Source organism: Neofelis nebulosa, chromosome 14 (genome assembly GCF_028018385.1).
Source record: "Neofelis nebulosa isolate mNeoNeb1 chromosome 14, mNeoNeb1.pri, whole genome shotgun sequence".
In the NCBI taxonomy this organism is placed as follows: Eukaryota; Metazoa; Chordata; class Mammalia; order Carnivora; family Felidae; genus Neofelis; species Neofelis nebulosa.
Window position 1 is genome coordinate 75,861,926 of NC_080795.1, and position 16,460 is coordinate 75,878,385.

The following is a 16,460-nucleotide window of genomic DNA, read 5'->3' on the forward strand; positions in this document are numbered from 1 at the left end:
AAGAGCCGACACACCTTGCACTGGCTGGCACAGGGACTGGAAACCAGAAGAATGGGAATCTGTTGATTTTTTTAAGCTACTTAATTCCTATTTGAAAGCAGTACCACCATTCACAAATATTTACTAATAGTCTGTTAGAGTTCATCCCATTATTCTAGGCAGGAAGACATAATGGGAAAACGCTCATTTTTAATTGGATAAGATAACTGTAGGTACAGATAGGAATATTAAATTTAGGATCAAAAAATAATTAGAAGCTGGAATTTTTTTTGACAACAAGAAGAACTGGTACGATGGACAGGACAATGGCTTTGAAGCCGCAGGGACCCAGATTACACTCCCAGCCCTACCCGTGAGTGCTGTAAAGCTGGGCGATCTCCGAGGAGTAGTGAGAACCCCTCGGTTGCGGGTACGAAACAGGACACACAGCTCACGTGCCCACTCAGCGGTGGGAACACAGCAGGCACTCAGGAAACCACAGCACTCCACCGACCACGTGCCCGCGCCCACGTCACCCACACGGCTGGGCCCTCACCATCACTAGCCCCACGGGGCCTCTCCGTGCCGCCTGGCAGGCACACACGCTCCAGGCCACGTGCTCTCTGTGGAGGCTGGACGGATCTACAGCGATCCTAGGCCATCTCTAGGCCACCTGCTCTCCGTGGATGGTGAACAAATAAATGTCTCAGACCCCTCCATTCCCACCGCCCATCCTCACGTGCGGCCGCTGACCTTGGTTCCTATTTCACGTGCAGCCACCAGAAGACGGCCTCCAAGGGCTTCCTCCGCCACACCTGCCCGCCCACCTGCACCTTCACCCACCCACCCACCCGGCCTGACTCCTGCTGGTATGAAGTCTGGCACCAGCAGTGGCACAGATGGGGGGGGGAGGGGACCCATGGGAGTGGGCTACCCCAGTGCAGGCAATATCTTTACCACTGACACTGTTTAGAATTGGTGGATCAGGGAGATAGAAAAACAAAAAAGCAGACCAACACTTAAATGCTATGACGTCTGGGGCGCCTGGGTGGCTGGGTCGGTTAAGCATCCAACTTCGGCTCAGGTCATGACCTCAAAGTTCATGAGTTCAAGCCCCATGTCGGGCTCTGTGCTGACAGCTCAGAGCCTGGAGCCTGCTTCAGATTCTGTCTCTCTCTCTCTCTCTCTCTCTCTCTCTGCCCCTTCCCTGCTTGCACTCTCTCTCAGAATAATTAAACTTTTTAAAAAATGCTGTCACTGCTTTAAAATTCTCCGAAGACAGTGCATCCTTAGTGCCTGCACCTGCTAAGAGGGTGCCACAGCCCACCCTGGAAGATCACTGGACAGGGGGGCAAGGCAACGGCCCCTCCCGCCCAACGACCGAGTTCCAGTAACTTCTTTCTCCAGAACACCAATCCTTCCTCTCTGCCACTTGCCATATGCTTACTTCTCCCATCTTAACACCAGACTCTCTCTTGCTCTCCACCCCCTTGCCCTCCCCCACCCCTATTTTCCTCCTCCTTCTCCTCACGGCAAGATTCCCCTCCCAGAAGGAGGAGACAGGAAAGAAAGGCATTGAGCCTGCTGGCCACTGCCACAGTGAGGACGGAGCCCCGCCAGGCACCGGAGCTGCACAAGTAACCCCCTCTGGATCCAAAGGAAGGGCTTCTCCACGAACGAGCAGGAGGGGTGGCGACCTAAGAGAACTGTCCCCGACCAAACAACACCAGAAACAGAAATGTAACAAAGCAGAACACTGCTTCTTCAATGGCACTCTCGTGAATAGTGTCAATCGATATTTTATTTTTTCCAAGAAATGCTTTATTCCTAAGGAGCCCAAAATGCTTCCCATTCAAAGAGGAAGAGATTACAGCAACACTTCTTGTCTTTCTACGAGGCCACGTTGTTTTCAACACGCTTCCTGCTGACCCAACAGCGATCTCATGACTCAGGCAGAAAAGGGTTTGTAATCCCCCTCCCACCAGTAAGGAAACCGAGGCTGAGAGAGGACAAGCAGGCTGCCAGAGTCACGGTCCACAGGAAGCAGACACCAGACTCTCTGCGACCCGCTTCTGACGTGAGCTGGTTCGGCTACACCCCGTGAGTGGAGTTCCTTCAAGTCAGGCTAAAATCCTCACCGTCGTAACCAACAGCATCTGAAATGAAAGTCATTCCAAAGAGCATAATCCCCAAACCACTGATCAAGTTCTTCCTTGTTCACTGTAGTACGTCCTGAGCAGCAGGCACAGGTGCGCCCCCTGCAGACCCCGGGGCAGAGAGGAGTCTGGCGGGAGCCCCCCAAGGAGCAGGCCCCAGCTGCCCAGGGGAGGCGGACACGTCAGGGAACAGGTGCATCTTACGGTTTTTGCGAAACTATCCCAACAGACCTGTACGTATTATCGGTTTCTGTGACGCTTTCAGGAGAAAGGGAATTCTGTGACATTTCACGCAGCAGAACTTTCAGGGACCACAGAGTTATGGGGAGGGGTCTCCGCTCACAGGCATACCAGGCACTGTCTAGAGACCAGACAAATAAGACTACCTTTGCATCTATGTCTGGCCAAGTGCTGGAGGCTGCTGCAAGTCAGCCGCCGCCATCGCTCAGCGGTCGGGCGAGTCCGCCGCACTGTAAGGCTGGCACCTGACCTCGGCTGCCTGCTGTCAAGGAGCACGTGCATCCCCAGAGCCTGCTGCACGTCCGCTCCACGACGCGGGTGGAGGCTAGACCTGGAGATCCCAAGGTGTGGGCAGAGGTAAGGACACGTGACCCAGGAGGTTCAGAGAGGCTGCCCTCCCCTCAGCCACCCAGCCAGGGAAGCGCAGAGTCAAGGTGGAATGCAGCCTTACCTGACCTGGGCCCGGGTCTCCCCGGAGCCACGTGGCCCTGCCAAGGTCGGCACCGCTAAGGAACGCAGCCGTGGAACAGCCCACAGGCCCACACGACTGCACCGAGCTGCACCAGCGGGCGGGCTCTATTTTGCCACCGACCGGGCAACCTTGAGTTTTTTTTTTAAGATTTTCTTTTTAAGTAATCTCTACACCCAACGTGGAGCTCAAAGTCACAACCCCGAGACTACAAGTCGCACGCTCTACAGACTGAGCCGGTCAGGTGCCCCGATTCAACCCTGGATTTAAGAGTGGCTGCTTCCAGAAGCCCAGAGAGAACACACCACAGGCCTCCGAGAAGGAGGGAAACCGTGCCCTCTGTAAAGATGCTCACAAAGCAAAATGCCAACACGTGGGAAGAGAGTGGCAGATCAGACTGCCTCCCCCCAAACATGGAGAACTGCTATCCCACCAAAATAACAACAGGGGAGCTATTTTCACTTTTCATAGTGGACGAATATGAAAAAATGTATCTTATACCCTGAAAAACAATCATAATTATATTGTCAGCTCATTCTGATGAAGATGCTATAATTTGGATGCATTTTTAGGTCCAATTACTGTGCAGTCCTCCTCAACAAAAGGATTCAGAGAGAAAATCACACGTTCAACACAAAGAAAATCACAGAAGTTTGGGGTCTGAGTGTTCAATTTCTATGAAGTATTTGCCAGTTTTGGCCAACTACTCTATACTTTTAAGAAGGAAAATCTCCAAATAATTGCATAAGCAAGTCCCCATTTCTAAACTCTGATGTGCAAACACTCCAAGCCAGGAAAAGCCACATCCTGTCTGTGACCTCTGACTCCACCCGCTTACCACCACCCTGTCTGGGGACCTTGGATGAGCAAGCCTCTGACCCCACTCCCTGAAGAAGGTCATGAAGTAGAATGGGTTTGTAGGTCCTGGGAGGTTGGTTAGGCCCCTGGGACGCCGGGGAGGGTCACTGGGAGCTAACAGGTCCCACCTCTTACTCTGGCCACAGGCAACACACAGGTGAGCTAAAGCTGGCCTGCTCCCAAGGGGACTTCCCCACAAATCTCAGGCCCTTGAGTAAACAGTCTGTTCAGCCTTGAGCTGAAGTCACATGCTCCAGCCAGCTCACAGGCTGCTCCGGCCCCAGCACACAATCAAGGGCATGCTGTCCCTTTTGCTGCTGTCCTTTGTAAGTCCATCTCCTCTGGGACACTCAAGGTGGGATGACCGGAGCAGGACAGCATTCAGGCATCCCAGGTCTCCTGGTCCTACAACAGAGTTTTTTATTTTATTTTATTTTATTCTATTTTATTTTATTTCATTTTATTTTATTTCTATTATTATTATTATTATTATTATTATTATTGCTATCATCATCAAAATCATCGTAATACAGCTAAATAATACAGAGCCCTGTAGAACAGAGACAGCCCCATTATCTTCCCCTTGAGGATAACGGCATCACTGAGCAGTTTGCTGTGCATCACAGGAGACAGAGAGACAAAGAAACATCATGCACGCCTATCCTTTCCCTCCCCTCAGGGGCCCTAATGCCCTGGCCCCTCCACCCTCCGTCCACCCTGCCCTCCACCCCGGTCCCTCTCCCAGCACTGAGCTCAGGACGACAGCCACCCTACAAGAGCCAAAGCCCATAGACCACACTGCTGCCCACTCCCATCCCTGTGGGCAAAGGCCGAGCAAGGTTCCACCCGGACCAGGCAATTAAGGAAGCACCCCTCCCACTCCCTGCTGGGCTGGGGTCAGAGGAGGCCCCGTGGGGAGCCTGAACCCCCATCCTGCCCAGCAGTACTGGGGCACATCTTCCCGCAGGCATCAACAGAGGCCAAGGAGGGAGCCTGGAGTTCTACCTACCCTCACTGGCAGTGACGAAGCAACACCCCAAGTCTGCACCAGAGCAGCGTCAGGGGGCCTGCTAAAACAGAAGATTCGGAGAGGATCCAGACTCTCATTACACCTAAAATGCTCAGAATTCAAGAAAAAGTCATTCCTCATATTTTTTCAAGCATCAACACAGAATGGAAAAGACAGAAGAAAGAAATCAAGGACCTCAAAGATGGAACAAGGAAAAGCACACAATCTGATTAACAGGGAAAACAGACTGAAAAACCTGAAAGGGGCCTCAGGGACGTGTGGGACTATAACTGAAGATCTAACCTGTGTGGCACCAGGGTCCCAAAAGAGGAGAAAGACAGTGGGGCTGGGAAAGGATTCGGGGAAATAATGGCTGAAAATTTCCCAACTCTGACAAAAGACATAAACCCACACGTTCAAGAAGGCCAGCAAATCCCAAACAGGATAAACCCAAAGAAATCTACGCCAAGGCACATGATAATCAAAACTTCTGAAAACTGGAGACAAGGGGGGAACCCCAGAGAACAGCTTCCCATGTGGGAAACTATCTGAGTGACAGCAGATTTCCCAACACACACAACGCGGGCCAGAAGGAAGTGGCACTTGTTCGAGTGCAGCAAGGAAGCAAGTGATCACCTCGATTCTACATCCAGCAAAAACGTCCTTCAGAAATAAAGGGGAAACTGAGCCATTCCCAGAGGAAGGAAAAGTAAAAATGCTGTCCAGCAGACTTAACCTCTAGGAATGGCTAAAGGGAGTTCCCTGAATAGAAAGAAAACGATAAAGCAACGAATCTTGGGACATCAAAAGGGAAAAAAGTACAAAGGAAAGTGTAAAAATACGGGCAAATGCATCAGATTTTCCTTTTTCTTTTAGTTTCCCGAAGTATTTTTGACAGTTGAAGCAAAAAGCAGAAGTCTGTCTGATGTGGTTCTCAATATATGCAGAAGAAACATTTGCGACAACGACAAGCGGAGGGCACAGAGGGCATATAGGGCAGTAACATCTCTACTCCTCACGCACGCCGGCAAAATGTCAACAAGACTTCTGCCTGTGGACTGAGGGGGTGGCTACACGAACCCACACACGTGATAAGAAGAGACCAGAACTATGCGTGCACATCGTACCACACCAACTCCTTGCTCTGATACTGCACAAGAGTTACCTAAGACGTAACTCGGGTGGGGTTTAGCTGATGACAAAGCTCTGGAGCTGCACAGTGGTGATGGCTGCGCAGCACTGTCAGTGTCCTTAAAGCCACGAAGCTGTATTCCTAAAAACGGTCACAATGATAAATTTCATGCTATGTATATTTTATCAAAAAACAAATGGAGTGAAGACATCCGGATGGCCAACAGGCACATGAAAAGATGCTCAACGTCGCTCCTCATCAGGGAAATACAAATCAAAACCACACTCAGATACCACCTCACGCCAGTCAGAGTGGCCAAAATGAACACATCAGGAGACTATAGATGCTGGAGAGGATGTGGAGAGACGGGAACCCTCTTGCGCTGTTGGTGGGAATGCAAACTGGTGCGGCCACTCTGGAAAACAGTGTGGAGGTTCCTCAGAAAATTAAAAATCGATCTACTCTATGACCCAGCAATAGCACTGCTAGGAATTTACCCAAGGGATACAGGAGTACTGATGCATAGGGGCACTTGTACCCCAATGTTTATAGCAGCACTCTCAACAATAGCCAAATTATGGAAAGAGCCTAAATGTCCGTCAACTGATGAATGGATAAAGAAATTGTGGTTTATATACACAATGGAGTACTACGTGGCAATGAGAAAGAATGAAATATGGCCTTTTGTAGCAACGTGGATGGAACTGGAGAGTGTGATGCTAAGTGAAATAAGCCATAGAGAGAAAGACAGATACCATATGGTTTCACTCTTATGTGGATCCTGAGAAACGTAACAAAAACCCATGGGGGAGGGGAAGAAAAAAAAAAAAAAAAAAAAAAAGAGGTTAGAGTGGGAGAGAGCCAAAGCATAAGAGACTGTTAAAAACTGAGAACAAACTGAGGGTTGATGGGGGGTGGGAGGGAGGGCAGGGTGGGTGATGGGTATTGAGGAGGGCACCTTTTGGGATGAGCACTGGGTGTTGTATGGAAACCAATTTGACAGTAAATTTCATATATTAAAAAATAAAATAAAATAAAAATAAAAAAATAAAAATAAAAAAATAAAAAAATAAAAAATAAAAAAAAAAAACAAATGGAGTAAATCAGGTAAAGCGTATATGAGACTTCTCAGTACTATCTTTGAAACCTTCCAGAAAGTATTTCAAAATACAAAGTTAAACAAATAAAAAGTGGGGCGCCTGGGTGGCTCAGTCGGTGGGGCGTCCGACTTCGGCTCAGGTCACGATCTCACGACTCGTGAGTTCGAGCCCCGCATCAGGCTCTGTGCTGACAGCTCGGAGACTGGAGCCTGCTTTGGATTCTGTGCCTCCCTCCCTCTCTCTGCCCCTCCCCTGCTCACTCTCTGTCTCTCTCTCCCTTCTCTCTCAAAAATAAATAAACATTAAAAAAAATTTTTTTAATAAAAAAATAAATAAAAAGTACCATGGCAGACAAAACAGACCTCTCCCTACCAGTGTGGATCCTCCAGAAAGGACACTGAACTTGAGAAGTGGCATGTATCCTGCCTGACATATCCACAACTCCATCCAATCCCAAACACCCTATGAGAAATCTAGGGCTCAGGAGGGTGGGGTGAGGTGGCTGGGCAGAAACGGGTCAGTCCAGGTCCCTGTCCCACCTCTGTGGGATAGCGGAGTGATACGGGCTCTGAAGGGCTGGCATCCCACGTCTATGTCAAGCACCTTCCGCCCCCGGAGCCCCCATTCCCTGTAGCCAGAGCCCCACCCAGCCCAACGCCGTCCATCTTACCCTCAGCAATGATGCCACTGGGGACACAGTAGGCACTCAATAAATGTGAGATGAACTGATGATTCTAAACATGCTTAAACATTTATCAATGCTCACAAGAAGACAAAATGCTACATTACCAGACTATTAGATTACTCTATTTAAAAGCTTTAGTTTAAAAAAAAAAAATCTCTTTCCTCTTCTGGGTTAGTATAAATCACCCTCTGCTTTGTAACTATCTTCTACTCAGATTGATGAACTTCAAAGAGAGTTCAACAGCCAAAACTCAGATCCTATTAAATTATCTATCTTATGAAAACAGTAGGGCTGGCAAATTCTTTCAGAGTTAAATATTTTTGTTTTCTTGTTTTTCACTCGCCCTTAAGTTATTAAATTCGTAAGAGCTGGCAGCTTTCCAATAAGAGTGGAAATATTTTAACAACATAAAGCCAGATTGCTGTCACAGCCAATGTGATGAAAAAGGCTCATTGAGCAGCTTCGTACAATCAAAAATACCTCTTCCTTTTATCTTCAGGAAAAGAGGCTTGGGTCAGGACACGACATTATCTTCCATTTAGTTTATTTTACAGAACCTTCCACCAGCTGTGGATGTGCCACATACATCATCATCGTCACCACGATGACCGGGAACTTGCGGTAACCAAACACACAGGCGATTCGATGAGGAAGAAGTAAAAGACCAGGGAGCTGAAATCAATTAAACCCTCGCCACCAGCCACACCACGCAAGGCTCACGCTGTACTTAATCTTACAGCCATCCTAAGAAGTGGGTTTTATTATTGTATTTCCTCAAATCTAAGACAACACCCATTTTAAGAGGCACTGATACTTTACATACCACTAAAAAAGATGAAAACGCTGCCAAATAAACTAAGACACACTGGTTTCTTATCACACAGGCTGTAAGACAGCTCCTGATTTTAGCGATGCTACAACGCGAGTCTTTGAGTCAACGGGACTCGGTAACACTTCCAGATTCCCACGGAAGTGCAGCTCGGTCTCAGTGCTGGGAGGGAGGGCGGGCGCAAGCCCAGGAGAGCCTGACTCGAGCCTCGCTCTTGTCCCAGCACCCCCAACACACCCTGGGGTTGGGGGCTCCACTTGCGGGCTTACTTCCGTGACAGTATTTGAAACACTGCTTTCCAGAAAGAGGACAAGACAAACATTTTCTGAATGCCAGCACTTTCACACTCCGTCGCGTGTGATCCTGACAAGCAGGGCTGTCACTAACAGACGCCTCCGGGAGAAAGGGGGTAAATGCACCCCTTCCTCAAGACGCTAGCTCCCCCTGTCAGAAAGTGGTCACAATATACCGATTTTCTTGAAACATTGACACTTTCCTACCATTTGCAGAAAGCTGCCATAAGGAATACACAAATATATGAGGTGAATGAGTCCCCTTATATGTGTTGCCCTGGTGCAGTGTGCAGTCGACACAGCTGTACGAGGCGGTCCTCCTACGTAAGTCAGCCGTGAAGACATCACTATCCCCTGTTACAGATAAGAATGCTATCACTTGTACGAGAGGATCAAATTCAGGCCTACGTGGTTCCAAAGCCACTCGGTCAGTGCGAAAGAAACGGACAAATTAGGAAGGAACACATCTTGTACATGCATGCATGTGGGCATGTGTCTATACAGGAACATACTAACCACACGCCACAGGAAAGCATGTGGAGGAAGACTTCGCGGGAGGGGAGGCAGAGCTGGCCCAGGAGATGGTAGGACAGCTTGAGGCAGGAGAAGGGAACTCCCAAAACGAGGACTAGAAGCCAGCCAACAAGGGCAGAGCACAACCCTTGAAAAGCCTTCAGAGTAGAGAGGGGGAGAACAAATCCAAGGTAGGGAGGCACATGAGGGTGCCTTTGGAGGCAGACAGCAAGTCCTGGTCCTCGGAAAAGCCACCAGGGAAGCCTGCCCAGGAGTGGCGAGGCCACCGGCCCCCATGGCAGGAGGCCCGTCCCGAGGGAGGCAGGAGCAGCGAGGCACATCAGAACGGGGCCACCTCCCAGCTCGAAGGAGGCCAAAAAGCTGAATCTGTATTTGGAATTTCTGGGGTTTTAAACACTGGCAACTGAATGAGATTTTTCTGCAAAAACAAAACAAAACCCAACCTGTGCAGGCCAAACAGATCAAGTTCGTGGGTTAGACCTGTCCTGAGGGCTTCCAAATGCAACCTCTGAGAAGAGGTTTTCCATGCGGGTGACCTGAGGGCTGCAGCCAGCCTGCCGGGGAAAGACGGGGAGCCCTGTCCGAGGAAACAGAGACGGACAGACGGAGGCAGAGTGCGAGCTGCAGACTCTCTTCCTAACCAGCCAGCCCCCAATACCCAGGAACACTTCCTGGCTCTGGACAGGCATATTCAAAGGCCAGCTACCCTTCGTTTCAGAGATCTCCACAGTCGTGATCACACGGGTGAGCATCCGAGAAAGAAATGACATTTTTAAAGCCCGCTTAAATAGGTATTAGAAATAAAGGGATATTGGGGCGCCTGGGTGGCGCAGTCGGTTAGGCGTCCGACTTCAGCCAGGTCACGATCTCGCGGTCCGTGAGTTCGAGCCCCGCGTCGGGCTCTGGGCTGATGGCTCGGAGCCTGGAGCCTGTTTCCAGTTCTGTGTCTCCCTCTCTCTCTGCCCCTCCCCCGTTCATGCTCTGTCTCTCTCTGTCCCAAAAATAAATAAAAAACGTTGAAAAAAAAAATTAAAAAAAAAAAAAAAAAAAAAGAAATAAACGGATAGTAAGGGACAAAATAAGGTCTCCCTCTTGCGGGGAGGTAGACATTGACCCCAGGCAGTTTGGGCCAAACACTGGCTGGAAGAAGCAGCAAGGCCACAGCTGCGGACACTGAGCTGGAGACACAGACTCTGGACACGGGACAAAACGTTTCCCACGGCTGATGATTTGTCGATATTTCTCTCTGAGGTGATTAGACACGTGGCTGGCCAGGCAAGGGTAGACGAGACGTTATGCCTTATGCCTCTCTGCCATTCTCTCCAAATGAAACGTTAGGATGACAAAGAAAAGCGCACAGTATTCAGATAACAAAAAAGAAGAAAGAAGAAAAACAAAAAAAAGAGGAAATTGGTTTAACCAGCAGAGCAAGACAGATTCCAATTCGGAATCAGTAAGAAAAAGGCATTCTCTCCACAAAAGTTATACCCAGCACAACACGATGCCTGGTGGGTGTGGACAGCCCAGCCTTGAAGTGCCACATTCCAGAACTACACATGGGCGGGCCAGGTGCGCAGAGGGCCCAGGATTAGGGGAGGCCAGGCAGAAAAAGGCACCGGAGCTCCCAAAGCTGGGGGTTCGAGGAAAGTCCCCACGTCAGCCATGGGAAGGGGAGACACGAAGACTTCGTGGCCCAAAGTAGCACCCTCAACCTTCCCTGCCCAACCCAGCCACAGAATAATATTATACTGCCTCCTTCGCTCACACAGAGCTTCATGTCTGTGGGCCCTTGATCCTCCCCACCCACCCGTGAAGGAGCGAAGTCGATGCTCCCACCCCAATCGTCATCACCCTCATCATCCTCCTCCCCATCATCATCCCAATTTATGGAGGAGAAAGCAAGGGCTCAGAGAAGTTAGTGAGTTGCCAAGGAAACCAGCCCGATAAATCACAAGGTCAAAACTTGACCCACACCTTCCAACGGGCCACTCGCCTGGTGGCCAACATGTGCCGGGACAGCACGTTATTTCCTGTAACACGACAGCAGGTCACTGGGAGGAGCCCAAGCCCCGGTCCCCCACCCACAGCCCGCATCAAGCTTCGAGAGACACTTCCAACCGCTAATTACAACGAAGAAGAGGAGCTACACCAAAAGGGGGGACTTCGCCCTCTGCGTGTCTGTCATAATTTACTACAGCAATTCACTCCAGGGAGCGGCGAGCTGGAAAATGAGAGCTCCAGACGTGGGTGCTGCCCACCCAGACCACACACTTAGTAAGCGTGTCCACTGCACGGGTTAGCAAGAGGTCTAGAACTAGGAAACAGAGGGCCACCACATACAGGACAAACAGCTTTGTTAGCAAATCACAAAACAGAAAACAAAAACATGGGTTGTTACCAACAGGCAGGAAACGAGTGGCCGCCATACACGTGCTAGCAACACCCTCTGGTGGCCGATCAGGGCACTACAGCCTCCGTTCACGGGACGGAAGAAGTTGGCCATAATGAAAACGTGGCTAGCATTTACTGATCCTAATTCTGCCAGGCGCCGTAGTTTGCCCGTCACCCACTTAACCTGCACATCAATCCAGGGAGGGAGGGGCTGCTGTCCCCACTTTAGATGCACAAGCTGGGCCCAGGGAGGTGACCAAAAGGCACACGGCAGGCAGGTGAGCACACAGCAGAAGCAGAGCTCACCCACCCCCCCCCAACCCCAGGCCGAGTGCCCATCCTAAGCGAGTCCCCATGTGACACTGCTGATTGTCCAGTGGGGGCTGGGTCCATCCTGGTCAGCCCAGCAGGTGAATCAGACCCAACTGCAGCCAGCCACGGATTCTCTGTCCTCATCACCATCAGCCACTGCCCACCCAATTCTGAATCTGCACAAAAGTTATTCTCATGTCTTACGGTGCCTTCCCATTTACAGCCACGTTTCTGTGCAGCACTGATGCTGAGCCGGAGAAGCCGGACTCCGAGGACAGGCGAGCCTCCGGTCACACGAAGTAGAAAAGCAACATGATACCTCGCACTCTCTGAGTCAGGCTGGGGTCACCCTTACTCAAGGTCCTGGGGTCGAGGCTTCTAGGGTATGGCGGGGTTCTGTTTGGGCACACGGCGAGTTCAGTCTGTGAACATTTCCTGGAGCTGTTTGTCTATTCCAGACATACCTTTCTACAGGGTGCTATACATCAACTTAAAAAATTTACACAGCACATTTTAAAGGTAAAGACGTAAGGTAAAACGTAGACTCTAATTCACAAATGAATCTCTTATTTAAAATGACACATGAGGGGCGCATGGGTGGCTCAGTTGGTTAAGCATCCGACTTCGGCTCAGGTCATGAACTCACGGTTCATGGATTCAAGCCCCATGTCCAGCTCTGCACTGACAGCTCAGAGCCTGGAGCCTGCTTCCGATTCTGGGTCTCCCCCCACCCCACCTCTCTCTCTCTGTGTCTCTCAAAAATAAACATTTAAGGGGCATCTGAGTGGCTCAGTCGGTTGACTATTTGACCTCGGCTCATGTCACAATCTCACAGTTCGTGGGTTCGAGCCCCGTATTGGGCTCTGTGCTGACAGCTCAGAGCCCTGAGCCTGCTTCAGCTTCTGTGTCCCCCCCTCTCCCTCAGCCCCTCCCCCGCGCATGCTCCGTCTCTCAAAAAGTAAATAAAGATTAAAACAATTAAAAAAATAAACATTGAAAAAAATGTCTTTAGTTAACAAAAGAGAATAAAATAAAATAAAATAAAATGACACATGAAGTGAGAGAGAAGGGCAGCCATGAAGCCCAGACCTAGACGTGAACCCACCTCTGCCCAAGCAGCCATGTGACCCTGGCCCCTGTGTGTACTTGGGCCTGTTGGGCTTCTGTCTCCTCGTCTGCTGTGGAGGGACACCATGAAGGCAACGTGCCCAGCTCGGTGACCGATACCTCGGTGACCGGCACAGCCCAGACCAATACCTCCAAGGGCAGCAGAAAGGGCAGCAGGCTAGTCAGGGCCTGGGTCCCCCAGCCCCTAACTGGCTCCCACCTCCAATATGACAGGTTCTATGTAAGTCTCTGAATCTCTACAGGCTCGAAACAGAAGTGGCCTTCAAATGTTTTAAAGTGAAACCTGGTCTTCAAGCCTCCTCAGAAGGCGAATGTGCAGAGAGAGAGCCAGCCAGAGTCACCAGCCACGGGGGCCACGGTCACCAGCCACAGGGGCCAGAGCCAGGGAGGAGACAGCCCCGCCCACCGACTGCCTCCACTGGGGCCGGCAGGCCCGCCACACCCACAGATGATCTCCAAGGTGCCCTCCCAGCCCTGAGGTTCGGAGGGCTGAAGCTCCCAGCCGCGCAGGCGCTAATTTGTGGCATTATCGTCACGTGTCTCATAAAATGCTGATGAACACAGCAGCTTCTGTGACTCACAAAGTTAACGTTTTTATTCAATGCAAGGGAGAAATCCCATGGGTGTTCCTTTGCTGAAAGTGGATTAACAAAATAAAATGAGAAATGCTCCGGATCAGCTATAATTAACGCTGGGCCAACAGTTGCTCTGTAATTTTATGCATCCACATTTCTTCCATGTTGAAACTTGGCAGAATTTTTTTTAAGCTATTTTTAAGCACTCTCCGAGGGAGAGCCTTGGGCAATAGAGTATACATGCATTGAACATAATCCTATGTGAAGAGCTGGGCCCCTTCCTCAGGACGGCATCACGAATAATGTATGTGAACGGGAACCGCCCCCCATAACCCAGTTCCCCACCTACAGGCCGCAGCGCTATCCCCACCCCAGCGGACAGGTGGGAAGCTCTGGGGAGGTGGGGAGTCCCCCGCAAATGACCAAGGCGGCTCGGGAACTCTCAGGCCACGCCCCGAAGGTGACCGTGTCTCTGGGATCGTTTCCACGAGAAAAACAAAATGTGCAAAATCTCACAGCGTGTTACAGTACATTTGAGCACAGTGATGCCCACGGCCACCGCCTACCAGGCCTCTGACTTTCCGGTGTTTGCTTTTTTGTTGTGTTAGCTTATTTTGGTTCCTTTGTGTGTCTGAGGAGCCTTGTATCTAACTTGTGAAGGGAAAGGGCTGCCTTAGGCCAGCTTTCAGCACTGGGCCTCAGGTCCGAAACTCTGGATTCAAACCCCACATCTCAGTGCAGCTTCAGAGTGGGTAGAGTCCCCTTCACTTCTAAAACCTGCAGGCACTCAGGGAGAAAAGGAGACAATCGAAGGTGCCTGATGACCTCGTAAGGACAATATGGGGGTGGGGGATGTGATCACGGGGTAAACAGTGGGAAAAGGGTCTTGTCGACAGCTAAACACGGTGCAGATGCAGAACAGAACGGGCATCTCTTAAGTCCAGGGAAGTCTGGCTGGTTGGCTGAATCTTCCGACCATGTTGCTGCTTCCTCTGCTATCCACCTACCACTGGCGGTATCTGGTAAAGGGAAGCCAGTGTGGGGGTCCTACATACACACACACATGCACACACAAGTGCACGTGTGTGCATAACGTGTGTGCACATACACACATACATGTACAAATATGCTCGGCACATGCATATACACACATGCATGAATGGACACGTGTGCATAATATATGTGCACACACACACATAACACACAGGCACAAATGTGTGTGCATATACACATAACATATGTGCACAAGTGCACACGTATGCGTAACACACATGTGCACATACGCACATGCATGCACAAATGCACAGGTGTGGGTAGCATGTGTGTGCAATGTGTACACATAGACACACATAACATACATGCACAAATGCACGTGCACGCATAATACATGCACATACACACATTACACAAGTACACACGTACCACAGATGCACACACACACACACACACACACACACACACTTCCCATAGGGAAAGAAAAGACAGGCCATTCAGAAGTGTTCCAAGGAATGGATATAAACGCCACAGCATGAATGAGGACAGCGAGTAGAAAGCCAGGCTCTGAGAAGAGAAAGCACCACAAGGAAGGGGAGAAGGAAGGTGGGGAAACAGGGGAAGGAAGCGGAGCCAGAGTGTGAGACAGGCTGGCACTTGGGGGAGCAACGGGGGGCCCTGGGCGGCAGGAGCCCAGCCGGGGCTTCGGTTCCCACAAGGAGATCGCAGACCCAGCTGTGGAGGGACCACTTACTCGGAGGCCCCCAGACTCCTCCCTCTCCAACAGGGGTTCAAAATCTCCCCACACTTCCCACAGTGTCTTCCTGCCGCACCCCAAGTACTCAGGGGAAGGAAGAGCCAGGGCCCCAGGGATGGGGTGATGCCAGGTCACTGTAGCCAGTGTATCATGACCGGACCTGTTTGGGTTTTTTATTTATTTTGAGAGAGAGAGAGAGAGAAACATGCGCACAGGCATAGAAGCGGATGAGAGACATAGAGAAAATCCCAATCAGGATCCACACTGTCAGTGCAGAGCCTGACGTGGGGCTCACACCCACAAAGTGTGAGATCATGACCTGGGCCGAAATCGAAAGCCAAATGCTCAATGATGGAGCCCCCCCAGGGGCTGTTTATTAACTGGACATGGCCAGCCCTTGTCTCCTCATTCTGCCGCCCTGGTTATCTTAATTTTTTTTTTTAACATTTATTGATATTTTGAGAGACAGAGCGTTAAGTAGGGGAGGGACAGAGACAGAGGGAGACACACAATCTGAAGAAGGCTCCAGGCTCTGAACTGACAGCACAGAGCCCAACGTGGGGCTTGAACTCACAGACCGTGAGATCATGACCTGAGCTGAAGTCGGACGCTTAACCGACTGAGCCCCCCAGGCACCCCCGCCCTGGTTATTTTAAACAACTGACTCAGTTCCTTCGGACATCGCTCCAAGGGTGCCGCCTGGCACACCACGGTGGAGATGCCACCAGCCCGGTCCCCAGCTCTGCAGTCTAGTCACACACCCCATGACGAGCAAACCGGGCAAAAACAAAGCCCTTAGAAAAGCTGGTGCTCACCCTCCCCTTCTCCTGACTGGGCAAGGTTTCGATTGAACACACACGTGATGCACACCTGCCTGCACAAAGCGGGGTACGAGGGGCCGGGAGGGAGAGAGGCACAGAGCGGCTCTTCCAGGGCTCAAGCGGGACAATCGCGGGGGACCAGCAGGCTTGTATAAGCATGACCTCTTGGGCAGGCAGACGTGGCTCAGTGCACACTCTG

At 50.6% G+C, this 16,460-nt stretch overlaps 1 protein-coding gene across 5 annotated transcripts in view; it reads right to left on the reverse strand.

The window, feature by feature from the left end:
* The window catches only part of ZFAT (zinc finger and AT-hook domain containing), a 287,200-nt gene that overhangs the window by 159,878 nt on the left and 110,862 nt on the right, over positions 1-16,460 (reverse strand). The window lies entirely within an intron of this gene.